Genomic DNA, 10530 nt, shown 5'->3' on the forward strand with positions numbered 1-10530 from the left:
AAGAATGTAATTTTCATTAAAAAAAACCAGCTCATTAAACTTTTACAATGTAATGTTCACTTCATTCAATAACATATAAATAAAAACAAGTTAATTTTAAGTACTTGATAATGATGTTAACTAATGCAAAATTATAATCAAATTTATAACAGCATTAATGATCAATGATCATTTTATCATTAATGCTTCAATTCTTAAAATTATGCATTAAACAAAATATAAAAGAACAGTTAATAATCAAAGTTGTAATTTATCATTTTTTATTTTTGTTTCCTAATATTAGTTTTTAACATTTATTTTATATTAATTTTATTAATATAATTATTATTTGGATTTATTTTAACAAGCTGATATTTTATTATTTACATTAATTTAGTTAAAAAAGTGATTCCATCTGGAATTAAATTCAATTACAAATTCTGAATGAATAAATTCAATGAAAAAACATGAAATCAAATACTGGAATTATAAGTCTCAGAAAAAAACAACCAAAACTAACATTATTTGATCAACCGAAGTACAGAACAATAAAGTAGGATGACCTTCTTCCATTATATACGGAAAAACGTTTCTGCAAATTTCTCGCATCATCAGTTACATAACATTTTTTCAAATTACATATAAATAAATATTACAAAATAATAAAAACTTTGTTATTTCTTATAAAAGAATAAAACTTTGTTAAAATTTCATTATTAGATTTTTAGGTATGAATTATATAAAATTCAATGATTCGAAGTTAAGAATTAAAATTAAACACTATATTTTATATATTTAAAAAATTAGTAAAAATTAAAAATTTAAAATTAAACATGAAAGGTTAAAAAATATGATGTCAATTAATAAAATTAAATTAAATTTATTAATTGATGTCATATTTCTAAATGTGATTTTTAATGTTTAATTTTAAATTTAAAAAAAAAAAAATATATATATATATAATATATAAAAGATAATGTTTAATTTTAAATCTTAACTTTGAATCATTGAATTTTATATTTACATTCATATTTAAAAAACCGAAAATAATGAAATTTTAACAAAGTTATATTCTTTATATTTATATTATTTTGTAATATTTACGTATAATATGTAATTTGATGAGAACAATTTGAAAAAATGAAATGCAACTAATGATGCGAGAAATTCACGAAAACGTTTTTGCATGTATCATGGAATAAGGTTAAGTGTCATCCTACTTTATTTATTGTTTTGTACTTAGGTTGATCAAATAAATATAATTTTGTATGTTAGTACAGAGGAATATGATTTTTAAAAGAATTGACTTCACAAATAAATAAATATATATATATATGTATGTATACTAAGGTCACAAAATTTTTAATTGGATCATAATGTACAACAGAGAATAATTACAATGAACTACAAATTAGAAATATTTTTTCTGAACAGAAACCCTGAAAGTGAAGTTTATCCTCAATAAGTCCAGTTTTCTCATCATCTATCACATTTTTTTACCGCACTTCAGAAATTGCTAAATAATAGTACCTTTGAAAGCAGCATAGTTTATAAATAGAATAAATTTTGTTGTATTATATACGAGGTCTGTAAATAAAGTAATGAGACTAGTTTTTTCTTTGGCAGCCAAACTGGCAACACTGTAGGTTACTAGTAAACAGCTGATTTATATTAGATATTAATAATTTTAGTTTATTGTTGCCACATGAGATGTAAACAAACTTTTTGTGAAATGAGTTTTTGTTGTGCATTACAAAAATGAGTGATACTAATTACATGCAACATTGTGCAATGAAGTTTTGTGTTAAAACTTGGTGAGAATGCTACTGAAATTTTTTCAAAATTGAAAAGAGTATATGGAGATTACGTTCTGTCACGAGCCCAAGTCTTTAGAAGGTTTAAAGCATTTTCAGATGGCCGGAAATCAGTTGCGGATGACCCACTCTCTGGAAGTTCATTAACGTCAAAAAGTGACGACCATGTTGAGCGAATCAGACTTGATACAGCAGACCGGCGATTAACTGTCAGAATGATGGCAGAACAATTGAATTTGAACCGTACCACAGTCCATCAAATTTAGACAAATGAATTGGACATGACTAAAGTTTATGCAAAATTGGTCCCAAAAAACCTCACCGTTAAACAGAAAAACAACAGGGGGAAGTGTGCCGCAATCTTCAAGGGCAAATTGTAACTGATCCTGATTTTCTAAAAAAATGTTATTGCTGGTAATGAATCTTGGATATTTGAGTACAACCCAGAAACAAAATGCCAGAGCAGAGAGTGACACACTTCAAACTCCTCATGTCCCAAAATAGCAGAAATGAGCAAATCAAAACCATACTAATTTGTTTCTTCGATACTGACATTGTCCATAAGCAGTTTTTGCCTGCAGGACAGACTGTATATCAATATGTTTACAGAGAAATCCTTGAAAGATGTCGAAAAGAGTTGCCCGCATGAGACCAGCCATCAAAGACAACTGGATGCTGTATCATGACAATGCACCTTGTCACACTGCACTTTCAATTAACGAGTTTTTGGCAAAGAAAAACATTCCTGTAGTTCCTCAACCACCTTATTCACCTGACTTGAGTCCCTGCGACGTTTTCCTGTTCGCGACTTTAAAAAAAATCCAACACTTTTATGCTTTCCCAAACAAACTGATTAAACCACTGACAGCCTAGCAGCAAAATCAACTGGTGTAATTCATGATATATTAATTTGGTACAGTTTTAAGTTAAGTAGCTGGATAGTTTTAAATGCACTATACAGAGTTATTCCATTTTGTTGTGTAAATTTTTGTAATGATTTATGCGAGTTTGAAAATATATTATAATATTATAATATATTATTTGAAACAAATGATTGCATGTGGAAAATAGCAATTTCACAAAAGAATTTTTCTTTTGTTTGTCTTAAAATGACACAGTCATTATAAATGATTAAAAAAAATTAAGTCATACTCATATAATAATAGTACATTTTTTCAGTTCATTAAAATGTAAAATCATTTTAAATAATACTAACGAATTCTATTTGTATATATACCTTTAACACCAATATCTGGAACAATAATCTGTCTACTGTATCGAGCTATCTCTTTATTGTTTAATGAATTTGTTTTAACTTCATCACCACTTCCAGAAGTCTGTAAAGATTTACAAAACAGGTTTATAATTCATATAGAACATGCAATATTCTAAACTTTATTTAAATATATAGTAAACACTCATCATCACAGGTGAATTCTTCTACCGTGAAAATTATCTCCTATGAGAGTTTATACCCATTTATAGAAAAACAACAAACAGCTCTTCACACCACAAAATCATAATATTTTATCTAAGTTGACTATTTCTTTTTCTAACATTAGTGAATTACAACCTATAGAAATGAAGAGTAGTTTTTTAACCATTACTACACTGAAATTAAATTAATTTTTTATAATTAAATATTTATAATATACACTTATCTTTAAGAACATATTTTAAATTTAAACTTTTCCCTTTTTTGGACTTAATAACTAAATCTTTACTAACTTTTCTGTTGCAGTTTTAAAAAGGCATTAATGTATAAGACCAATACAGATGACAAACTTGACACTATCTATAAAAGAAACAGGGGTCTTGTTGATTTTCACAACTTCACCTTGATCAACAATAATTACCAGATTATTTAATAGTGAATTGGCCTGATCTTTGCACATATAATTCTTTTAGTTTATTGCTATGTTAGACATGGTGAATTCATACATGCAAAATTTGGTGCTAAGTACACATCTCCTCATGCACAAATGTTTTAAAAATACAGTAATGAGGGCAATCTATAATTCCAGCCATGTTCCCTTTTGTAATTTATCTGCTCAAAGACAGAATTGTTTGCTGCAGTGTCATCTATCTTCATTTATTTGAGAGAGGTTATATCATAAAATGAACTTTTCACATTCCTGGTTTGCATATAAAGTAAATCTTTCTTTCAAGTACCAGAAGCAATAGATTTGTCATGCATGTCATGTATTAGTTATCAATATGACATATTCATTTTACAAATATAAAATCAAAGTAAGTGAATGAAAAATCACTGTTTGTTTTTTTTTTACCTTTGAAATAATCTATTTAAATTTCTAAACATGGTGAAAATTAGCCTGAATATATTTGTTTTTAACAACTAACTAAATAATGCTTTCAGTCACTCTTTCAGTAATCTACAGTAACTTAAGCTGCTGTATTGACCCTGATATCAGCTGATGCTGGTGCCAGTGGTTTTTAGGGTTTTTGTATATTAATTATATAATTGTTTTGTTTTATTTTTATACTCCAGGTTATATACTGCATTATTCTACACAAAGATTACATTCAAACAGGACAATTACAAATAACACAAATCATCCACTGACATTGAGAACAGCCTTGGTATTATCATATAAATAAAAGAAAGGACTGTAGTTCATCAAATTAAAATATAATAATAAAATATACAAACACAAGAATAGCCAAAAATGATGTATGAAATGAACAGAGCATAGTAATTTTAGCTCATCTCTAATTATGTATCCACATTTTAAATATGCAACTTCCTTACTATAAAAGGTTGCCAGCAATAGCTTCAGTAGACACTAGTGTGAAAAGAGCAAGCAATTCCAGTACCACTCACTACAGATGTTTGGAAGAACAACTGAAAAAATTTTGAAGTTATAAAAAACATTCTTTTATTAAATTTGTTTTATTTTGTCATTTCAAACGAATATAGAATTAAATAATTTTCATCAATGGCTGTCATGGGCAAAACTTTGCAAACGTGGAATAATTACTGATGCAAAACAGAAACTAACACAAATGTTATTTTTGACATATGGAAATAACTTAGTATTAATAACAGTAATAAAAAAGGATCTTTTAAAATTAAAATCAAAATTTTGTAAAAGCATAACCAATAATTTAAAAAATTCCTATATCTTCTAATATACTTTTACCAACTTAATTATACAAATATGTACAGTCGGTTGATTAATAATTAAACATAAAATATAGAGCTGAACAAGTTCAGAAGGTTCACAACCAAACCTTTGTGTTATAATGTGAAAATATTTGTTCAGAATAAAGTATAAAAAATTAAAATTCTCAAACAGGAGCACATGAACATGAACAAAAGCATTCACGACAACGGATGAAGACAATGTAATAGTTTTAACACCTACTGGTATCAGGAATTGTATAATAATCAATCATTCCATGTCAACAAAATTTTATATTCCACGTCAGAACGTTAAAATTAGGTGATCTAGAACTTCAGCATGAGCTCAATAAAGATCACCCAGAAGACAAACAAGGGAATGATAAACCTAAGTTGCCCTCCTGAGTACAATGTACACTATGTAAAAATTAATATCGATCTGTGAATTAAAATTTAAAGTACAGAAATGCAAGAGGATTTAAAATTTTATATACATAACATTCCAGAAATTCAAGTTCATAATCCATTAAGTCTGAGTAATCTAAGTTTTTGATATTTTAAACATTTTCATAAATTCGCAAACATATTGTACATAAATCCATTGAATAATATTTAAGCCTTCATGGTTGTAGTTAGTATTCCACGCAGTGCAATGGGTGATGATTTAAGTTTATGTACTAAACTGCCCCTAATCTTAATAGGAGTTATAACAACAGCAATAAAATCTGGTGATTGGGAGTCTAGTTGTAGGTAACAGTTCATGTCTTTAAGTAATAGACAGGGGAATGGCCATTGGTAAGATAATTATGAACATACCAGAATCCAAATATGTATTTCCAGAAAGGTAATATTTGTATCTGATGAGTGGTGGAATGCTGTTTTAGGAGGGGCGGATCAACTAAAAAAAAAAAAAAGAAATAATACCAAGCTTATGAAGAAACTCTACTAGAGATAAATATCAGTCACCTGCCTACAAACAAGCCAATTAACCTGTCTCTGAAAGCATGTAACTGTATTGTAGGTGCAACATAACAAGTGAGTAAGTGTACAGAGGAGAGAAAAACTCCTATATGATGGGAGCAGCCTTCTCAATGGTTGTGTGCCAAGTAACTGATGACAGAACCAAAAACTTAAAGCTTACCTATTGTAGGCTTTGAGTACTGAATAATGAAAAACCTTGAAAAATGCAGGTTACTTCAATAATGCTGATCAATATGTGTAAACCTTTTCAGCAGTAAAAACTGAAGAGTGTATGAAGAAATAGATAATTTGATCGAATAAAGGAGATGTTAATTAAACAGTACTAGAACTGGAGTGCTGCAGTAGGAAAATATAGAAGGGAAAGTAATCAGAGATTACGTGCTAGATCACAAAAATGAAAGAGCAACTAGGCTTCTCAAGAATTTTACAATACGTATAAATTAGTGATTATAAACATCCAGTTTAAAAATCATAAAAGAGCACAAATATGAATGAGATCAGGATGTAAAAAAAGACATAAAATAGGTTATATAGTGGTTAGACAGAGGTTTAGATGATTAGGGCTTAGGGCTTTTATGAAAGGGGTTAAGATTAGGATTATTCCAAAAAATAGATTCATCATAAAATAAATAACAATGTTATCTTAAGTTACTTTTTTACATTTTTACAACTCAGCTGAAATTATTAATTTTTAATATTATCATATATATATGGCAGTCAATTCATATTATATATTCAACAAATCACGTATAAAGTTGGCTCACTTTTAATGAGGTCAATGAATGAAACTTCTGACAGTTATGATCTAACATAATAATTGAACTACAATGTTCAACTAACAAATTAGTTTTAATAAAAATATATTACTACAGTGGCAGGTCAGTTTGTACATACAACTCAAAACCTATATGTTGATCTAACTTAATGAGCATTCCAAGCTGTCTGGTCTCCTTATAATAATAAGTCACATATATTATTTAAGGTACAAAAAATTAGTGGGAAAGTATCAAATAGGAACAGAGAATGATAGGGGAGAAAAAGGCTTAATGAATTTAATAAAGATAATATAATTTTCATTATCAATTCTTGAATTAAAAACCACAAGACTGCACACATGAGTGTATTCTGGATAAGTGTAATTAGTTTTGTAGATATAGAAAAACCATTCAATTGTATCTAAAAATCCAAAATATAGATTGGAAAGAAAGATAGTTTAAAGAAATTGTCTCCAAATCAGAAAATCCTATGACGAGTTTTCTGATGTAGGAAAAACATTAAGACAAGGCTGTTCCTATCATTTACATTGTTTAGTATATAGTTGAAGATGTATGATATCAATTTTTTTTGGAGATGAAGCACTGCATATTCAACAGATGATTTCAAAATTAGAAAATATTATGAAAAAAAAGTATGAAATTAAAATGAATATTAGTAAATAACAAAGTAATGAACATAGGAGCCAATGAATATCAGCATACAAAATGGAGGAATTGAACAAGTATTATAGTACAAACAATTAGGTACCATACTATGTTAATAGAAGACTACAAAATAGGAAATGAAATAGCAGTAGTTAAGGAAGTATTTAACAGAACAAACTAATGTTTTAAAATCAAAATAATGAACACCTTTGCGTAAGCAATGTGTAATACACACTGCTTCAACTTAGTTGAGGATTGAAAAAAATATGCATTTTGTATTTGTCTTTGATTATTATACTTTCAAAGGTTCTAGATTTGAAACCCAGTCTGGTTTCGCATTTTGGTAATACTGAGCAATTGCTTGATCAATGTCAAATTTGGGTTAATGACTGTAAAGTTGAAGATCATAATAAATTAAATGTCATTCACCGTGCACAAAGCAATTAAGAAGACTACCTCAGTTACCACTTGAAAATTGGTGATAGAACAAAATAACTGTAAGACCTGGTAAGATCATAACATTGAACATTTTTTTCTAAATAAAATCAATAGTTTGTTTCTAGCTTTGATTCAATTGTTTTTATTTTTTTTTATGAAACAAAGACAGCTGCTTGTAGAGAAATCACATATAAGCCTCACTTAGTGTGGTTGAGAAAAAGTCCATGCGTATTTTAGGGGATTTTTCCTGATTGAGGAACTACACCTTCAAAGCTTCCTGTAAACTTAAAATTCATTCATCTGCAGGCGTAAGAGATACCCATCTTGTTCTTGAGTGGTAAAGCAACTGTTTGTAAGTTATATCAACAAACTCACAGAAACTTCAGTTCTGCTTGTGTAGAGAAGTAGTTGAACAGTTTGACAGCTACTGTGTCAAAATCCATTGCAAGGACATCAGCTGCACAAGAAACTGTATTGTGCAATGTGTGTGCAGGGCACCCAATCCCCTCTATGTCTTTCCGCAAATTACCTTGCAGTTTGTGGAAAATGTTGTTTACCCCTTTGTGGTTCGCACCTCCAAAATTAGCCTTTGTGTTATCACCACAAAATGACGAATATTTATCTAAAGGGAGGTTTACTTCAGCTAGGCTTGCTTGTTAAGCAGTAGATGGTTATGGTATCTGAACTGTTATCTTTCAGTGATGAAACCTTTATTATTTTACTGGTAATATAATCATCTTCTTTAAAATATTGAACAACAGGAAATATTTTTCTGCTTTATGGTCACTAGCATCAGTTGAAACTTCATAATATGGAATTTCTTCTAATTCTGAAACCCAAGTACTAACTGAATGTGAAGAAAGCATGTAACTGATAAATGAGTAGCTTTAGTGCGTGCTGTTTATTGTTTTACTGCAACCTTAGAGTCGGGATAAATATTCGGATTTAACTTATTTGAATAATCAAAAGAGCGATGCTATTTTACAACATATGGTACCTGCTGTAAGATCAGCAGTAGCTATGATTATTTCTTCTTTCGAATCCTTTTTCACAAAAAAATTTGCCAATCATCTTAGAAGAATTCACACCGTACATGCTATTTTTATGTTTGTTTTTAAATGGTTTAACAGATCAGCTCTAATGCCGTGACTTACTGAGATGAACTTGTTGCAGAAAGAACAATATGCTTCTTCTTCATTCTTCTCCTTTTTAATAAAAGTTCACCTTAGAATATTGTTCTCTGAAATGACATTTTCATTTTGACATTGTACATGCAAACGCTACACTAACATGCAGCAACTTAAATATGTGCACAATGAAATAGCCTAAACTCCAAAATAACAGTAATGACACAGACTGTCTGTGAGCAGTGAAGTGACTAACCTTGATTTGGCTTTTGTTTTGGTTTGACATCTGCTGTCTGCAGGCAGGCGCGCAGGTCAGAAGTTGTCAACCCTCAACGCATAAAATTTCCCTAAATTAGAGTGAAATTTGTCTTCCGAAAAATAATGTTTACATTATTTACCAAACCGGGATAATTTAATATCCTGAAAATCCTTCTCGGGACACCAGGACGTTGAGGATAAAACAAGTGACAGTCTCAAAAAATCAGGACGTACAGCAACTCTATTCATGCAGGATGGAGCCAGACCACTCACAGCTAATGTTGGTTTAGACTTTTTGCATGAAACTTTTAACGCAAATGTCATTTCAAACCGATTTCGTAATCGTTTTGTGTGCGAATAGAACTGCCCCCGAACAGTCCTGATTTGAATCCGTGTGATTATTTTCTTTGGGGATTAAAGAAGGAAAAAAATTTTCCTAAACATCCTTGTACAGTGATGGAACTGTGGGTCCCGATCATCGAGGCGTGCAATGAGATAACTGAGGATATTTGTCGTCGAGTTACTAACAATGTAGGAGTTCATGTTGATGAATTTGCTAGATGTGATGGTGGTCATATTGAACATATGATAAGCAGAACATAATCTCCAGGTATATACTAAACACATTGTATTTTACTTTTCTGTATCGCGATTCAAATAAATATTTTTTAACAAAACCAAATGTTAGATAATTTTATGCACCACTCTGTATACATATTCGTATATATTAAAAATAACGGCAAAATATTAAAAAAAAATAGATTAACAAAAATTATTAGGTAATGACTGCAAATAGAGTTTCTCAGTATTAAAGTCATATTCTTAATGTCTGTATAGTAATATATGGCTAAAATACGACTGTTTCATTAACTGATAAACATTTTATCCAAATTCATCCTTGCAAAAAGATGAATTAAATTAACTTAAAATCACATATTTGGTCATTTCTTTTATCTTTTTATTTATGTTAGGGCTTTTATTGTATGTACTACTTTTCAATAGCATACTAATATAATGGTGTTCATTACTTTGCTAATGATGTTTTCTTGATCATGTTGTTGCATTCTCCTGGTGGTTTTCTGTAAATTCCTAACTGAAGTTTCTTTTCAATTTTTTTTGATGTTCATATCCAAAATTATTTTCTATTTCCTTTGTGTGTACTAAATTTTTATGACAGATATTGAGTCTATATCAGTCTGAATTAATTTAGTTTGTAATTTAAACTTTATGAATAAATTGCACTATGAAATAGAATATATTGATTTGTGGTTTATTATTTTTTAGTCATTGGATGAATTAAGCAGTAAGGCGGTTCCTGATAATATAAATCTGAGAAGACCATTACATTTGGATGAGCCTTTAGGTAATAC

The 10530-nt window shown here is 29.2% G+C and overlaps 1 long non-coding RNA gene across 1 annotated transcript in view; it reads left to right on the forward strand.

The window, feature by feature from the left end:
• The window catches only part of LOC142328190 (uncharacterized), a 69518-nt gene that overhangs the window by 56388 nt on the left and 2600 nt on the right, over positions 1-10530 (forward strand). The window contains exon 2 of the long non-coding RNA XR_012757216.1: positions 10445-10523. This is a non-coding gene — a long non-coding RNA (uncharacterized LOC142328190). The remainder of the gene's footprint in view (positions 1-10444; positions 10524-10530) is intronic.

Source organism: Lycorma delicatula, chromosome 7, assembly GCF_047948215.1.
Source record: "Lycorma delicatula isolate Av1 chromosome 7, ASM4794821v1, whole genome shotgun sequence".
In the NCBI taxonomy this organism is placed as follows: domain Eukaryota; kingdom Metazoa; phylum Arthropoda; class Insecta; order Hemiptera; family Fulgoridae; genus Lycorma; species Lycorma delicatula.